Here is a 6,240-nt window from a genome sequence, read left to right on the forward strand (position 1 = left end):
ATAGCAATGACCTGGAACCAACCCAAATGCCCATCAGCGATAGACTGGACAAGGAAAATGTAGCACATATACACCATGGAATACTATGCAGCCATAAAAATAATGAGTTTGTGTCATTTGTGGGACATGGATGAATCTGTAAATCATCATTCTCAGAAAACTGACACAAGAACAGAAAATTAAACACCACATGTTCTCACTCATAGGCAGGTGTTGAACAATGAGAACACAGGGACATAGGGAGTGGAGCATCACACACTGGGGTCTGTTGGGGGTGGCAAGGGAGGGACAGCAGGGGAGCGGTGAGGTTGGGGAGGGATAACATGGGGAGAAATGCCCAATGCAGGTGATGGGGGGATGGAGGCAGCAAATCACATTGCCATGTGTGTACCTATGCAACAATCCTTCATGATCTGCACGTGTACCCCAGAACCCAAAGTACAATTAAAAAAAAAGAAGAAAAAAGAGCCAAGAAGCCAGCAAAGGAGATAAAATGGAATAATTTTAAAATGCAATTAATCTAAGAGAAGACAGATACGAAAATAGAAAGGGAAGCAAAGAACAAAGAAAAAAATAGAAAACAAATATAACAAAATGGTAGATAGACGTTCTACTATGTTGACAATGTCATTAAATTTAAATTGCCTGCATACCTTCATTAAGGCCTGAGGGCACGTAAGTCTTGTGCATTTGCAGCATTTCTATCTTTGGAGCAGTTTCTTTCATTCAGGCTTAGTGATAGGCTCTTTCAGGTTATAGGGAGCTGAGAAACATTTAAGTATATTGTAAAGATATGAAGAGAAGTAGGCAAGGCAGGAAATGGTCAGAAATCTCACATTGGCTGCTTCAAGGAGAACCTCAATATCTTTTAGAACAAAGTGAAAACTGCAAAATGGAAAGTCATGGAGAACACAATTACCATTCAGGAGAACATACAGATCTCAACCTCTGGGCATTTTCAAATGCTCTGCTATTCTCTGCCCCAGCATTTACTGAAATCCAAATTTTCTATCTCAGGTTCAGACTCAGGAGAGAGGTCCCAGCTGTATAATACAAGTCGGTGTCTTATGTGAGGTGCTATATCAGTTAGGCTTAGCGGGAACCACACAACCCATGCCATGTGGTGCAATAGAGTATATTTAATATGGGCAATTAATCATGGACCTCTAAGAAGACCTCAAAAGGTAAATAGCAAGGGACAATGAGAGAGCCAGTATCTCCCCTAGGGCTGAAGAGACTCAAAGGAAAAATAGCTGTTCCTAGAGCCCAGAAGCCCCAACTGCCTAGAAAGCTCGGAACACACAGTTTGCAAAGGTCAGTCCCATGTTCCTGAGAACAGAGAAAGAACAAAGACACCAGATCTGAGAGTAAACACAAACAGGCAAATGATTAGCATAGTTGCGTTGCTGTGCAGAGTCTTAACACTAACCAATTAAATAATTGTGGATCACATGCCTATCAGTGGTCTCTTAGTTTGGACAGCTTTGAAAATCATGACTTTGACAACTGGGAAATTTCCATATTCAAACTAATCTCAGGTATGAAATGGGTCTACATTTGGCTTAAAATCCTATCTTCTATCTTTATGTAAGGAATTCTTTTGGGATTTCTGTAGTTATTTTTTTCTCTCTTACAATTCTCAGCAAAGCTCACTGCTAAAATTTTATTTTCCATCCTATCCTGTCATGAGGCACATTATCAATTGCTCAATTATAGCTCAATAGCTTCTCTTGGTTCTATACCTAAGGCAATACTGGCAGATTTTGTTTTTGTGCCCCAGTATTTCAAAGACTGGGAGACTGATGGAATTCTGACTGTGACTTCTGCAGGATGTTACTATGGATCATGTAATATCTGACGCACTCAGCTCCTTTCGTAGAGTGATTTTGTGGTGTGAAGGTCATGACTTTGAAAGCTTTGCCATATAGCTAGGCATTTGTGTGCAAGGGCTGGATTGCCTCCCAATGTTGGTCTGACAAAACATTTTACATAATCGCCCTGAAAGAGCACCTTTTTAATTTTTGCTTGGATAGTTCTTGGTTAAAAAGAAACCAATTCTTAATTTAGCTTTTCCATATATTGTGATTCTCCTTTAACTTAGACTTGTGTTTAATTTTGGCAATGTTTAAAAAGGGAAGACAAGGGATTTCCTTGTCCACCTGTATGCAGACACCTACAATTGTCTTGTAAAATTAGAAAATAGAGAACAGGGACAACAGTATTATCTATATTGACTGTAGATTAATTATTCATTTGCATTGATTCTTTGTCTTATACTTGTAAATATGAAATTTGTATATAAATGTGTGTTTTACAGTATAATATATATAATATATATTGTATATATATATTACATACATCTATAAAATTGAGCCATGCTGCTATAAACCTTCTTATACATATATTCTTGGGCACATGAGTGTTTGTTTCCCTAGGGCATGTAATTCTCTAGAAGGGGAAATGCAGGAATGCACAGAGGGCATCTATCATCTCACATATATATATATATGGAGAACACAGTTACCACTTGGGAGAAAATACAGATATGAACCTCTGGGCATCTTGTAATGTTCTGCTATTGTATGTATATATGTTTGAAAGATTATTCTCTCTGCTCTTTGGCCTAAATTTCCAAATGGTATCATCCTGTGTACAGCAACCTGTGTCTGAAAATTTCTGTTCACTTAGAGTAATGAAGGCACGGGGTCATAATGAGAGCAACAAAAAAGTTACACTATACACTGTGGAAGACAGTCACTTTACTGTTCATTTACCTAAGGTTTTTATTTTATTTTGTTTTGTTTTTTTAATATATTTTGAAATGTTGAAGAGAATAAAAAACACAAGGTGCATCTCATTTTATATCTAATCTGTACAACTAAGAAGCAAAAACAGTGTAGGAAGCCTTTCCCTGGGGATCCTGGTTAATGTTTCCACATTTCTCTAGAAATAAGTATCCTGATTTCAGAAACATACTGGCTTTCTAGTCTAGTCCAGATCGTGCCAGTTAGCTCATTCACAAGCAACAGGTTATCAAAAAGGAAGAATCCTCCCTCTAGCATTTCAACATTCTTTTCAGGCAGTTAGAGCCAAATAGCTGATGTATCTGGAAAGATGCCTTTTCTGGTTATAGAAAAACCAACTGTGTCCAAAGGTCTCGGATTTAGAGATAAATTAGGCACCTAACAGACTCATTGGGAAAAGTTTTCTCACTAGAAGTCCATTAGATAGTAATTTTATTAATGATTTGCTCTATGGGCTACCATTTGTTCAAAGGGTCACAGAATTTCTCTTTTACCTTTTTTGGTGAAATATACAGAAAAGTGAATTAAACATAAATGGACAATTAAAAAATAATTAAAACACCCACATAACATCTCCCAGGTCAAGCAATAGAACACTGCCACACCCCAGAAGTTTCCAGTATGTCTCTTACCAATTATAACATCCCCCTTCCTACTATCCTGATTTTTATTTTAACTAGTTCCTTGCATTTCATTACAGTTTCACCACATATGCATGCATTCCTAAAAAGCCATAATTTAGTTTGACTAAGTTTTGAACTCTACATAAATGCAATCATATTATATGTATTATTTCGAACTTGCTTCATGTGTACATTATAGTTATAAAATTCACATGTTCCCTGTAACTATGACATATTTTTTTCTCATTGCTATATAGTATTCTGTTGTATGAACATAGCACAATTTATTCATTCTACTTTTGGTGGACAGGGGTTGGTTCAGATACTGTGCAATTATGACACATACTGCTATAAACCTTCTTGTACATATATTCTTGGGCACATGTGTGTTTGTTTCCCTAGAGCATAAAGTTGTGTAGAAGGGGAATTGCAGGAATGCACAGAGGGCATCTGTCATCACATATACCAGACAATTTACTTTCCAAAGTGGTGGTACCAGTTTACAATTCCACCAGCAGTGCGTGAAAATATCATTGCTCTACATTCTCACAGATTTGATTTTTGTAAAAGTTTCCACCTTAACTTTTAATGAAATACAGTTATGAAGCTTAGTATGGTATCTTCACCATATGCCTTCTCCTCACAACCTAGCAGAGCAGACTTCATTAAGACTATTGCCTGCTTCTGTACAAGTGACAAAGTGGCCACTAGATTGGCTTCATTTAGCATGGATCCAAGCCTCTTCACAGTCTGAGACCTTCTCCTGTGCATATGCTTCACTTTTTCCCTCTCTCTCTTAACCTGTGATTTTCAAAACTGCATATTGTCTTCTCCAAATGAGCTGGTGGGTGCGGAGGATCAGGCTCACTGAGAAATTATTCTGAAGCATCATAAAGATATGTCAAGGTGCAGGCTACTTGCCAAGAAAACAGAAGCAAGACAGAGCACCATGAGTCTTTTTCTGCAAGATAAACGTAGTCTAAGTGCTTAACTATTAAGAAATTTTAGGTCTTCCTTTCCTTACAGCTGAACTAAAAAGTAATGGGACTGCTGGAAAGGATCTATGAGCGTGTTTTGCAGGCTCAGAAAACAGCCAACCTTTGCTACCTCCACTTGGCAAAGCAATGCCCTGCCAGCCGCTTATCATTTGTAGAGAATGCAAGAATAGCATCCTCTTTGCTGCTCGAAAATATAAGTTAGAACACAATTGTGGTTCTTTAGATGATCATATATTAAATAGTGCAGGTGAGACTCAGAAAACCACTTGATAGTTAATACAGAACATTCATCCTGAAGCTGGATGAGCAAATAGAAAAATGTTTGTATTTCAAATGTTCTGAAATAAGGAAGTTACTACTATTTATGGAGCACATATAAATTGCTGGACACTTTATTAAACAATTCCATTACATTGTCGCATTTAACCTTCCCAACAGCCTGAGATCTGAAATGCCATTCCCCTCCCGCTTTTTTCATGCCCTCTTCAACCTAGCTCACTCCTACTTAGTGTTTAGCACTCACTTTGAAGGTCTCTTCCAGGGAGCTTCCTGTGACACACCAAGCCCAGGTTGAATCTAACTCACAAGCATTCCCATGAAAGCCTGTACCTCCTCTGTCTTAAAATGTAGCACGTCACATGGTAATCTCCATTTTCATCTCTGTTTCTCTACTAGATTGCAATTTTCAAAATAATGGAGACTATTATCTGTTTTAACTCAACATTACTTCAGCATATGGGCTAGAATGGAGGCAAAAAATGTTGAGTAAATGAATGATTATCCTGATTTTAAAGACAAAGTCGGAATTTAAGCAAGATTGGAATCCTGGTCAGCCTGAACTCCCAAGCCTGTGTTCCTAATCAGCACAGTAGCATGTTTCCCAGTAGCTGCATTCTTTTAGCATCTATAATAGACTAGATACCACTCGCGTGCTTTATACACCATGTCTCTCTCAATCCGCACACTAGGTCTGTGAGAAACGTCTCTCCTGCTACTCCTTTACAGATGAGGAAACTGAGGCTCAGGGGATTTAACATCTTGCCTTAGATCTTATATCTATTAGGTCCAGAGCAAGGAGTTGAACCTCTTAGGCTGTTCCCCACTTATCCCCTGCTATTCCCTCCACCCCACAGCATTCCTCTCTGGATGAATTAGTTGTACCGAGTTTGGCTTTTGTAAAGGAAACCAATGTGAATGGAGCAGAGAATGTTCTTTGGAATTGTGGGTAGAACTACCCACAAATTCTTTGTTTTCATCTGCTAATAAATCATGGATAAAAAGCGTCAAGTGAGCAATGGCACATATTACCTAATATTAAATTAGGAACATGAATGGAACCACTGTATTATATTGGGACCCTGGAGTCAGGTGGTCTATATTCACACAAATGCATACCTGTTCCTCCAGGGTTGTATAACCTGGGCAAGTTTCTAAACCTCTGTAGGCTTTCGTTTCTTGTTTTCCAACCAAGTATGACAATAATGTATGTCTTGGGGCTGTGTGAGGATTGAATGAAGCAATACACATAAGGCCTTAACACAATGCCTGGCACACATGTGTGTTCATTAAATGTGGGTGGATCCCTTAGGATGCTTTCGTTGCCAGTAACAAAAAACCTTGACTAGCTTAAAAAACAGAAAGTACTATGTCAAATAATGAGACCCAAACTCAGGGGACTCCTTAATTCAGGTCGATTCCCCACGGGCTCAGTGGCTCCTGTACACTCCAGCCTCCAACTTGACACCATCCACTTCTTCCTCACTGAGTTTAATTTCCCTTGGTATACTCTGAATACTTCCAGACCTGGATCCAGGA

Source organism: Cebus imitator, unplaced genomic scaffold (genome assembly GCF_001604975.1).
Source record: "Cebus imitator isolate Cc_AM_T3 unplaced genomic scaffold, Cebus_imitator-1.0 Scaffold606, whole genome shotgun sequence".
NCBI lineage: Eukaryota > Metazoa > Chordata > Mammalia > Primates > Cebidae > Cebus > Cebus imitator.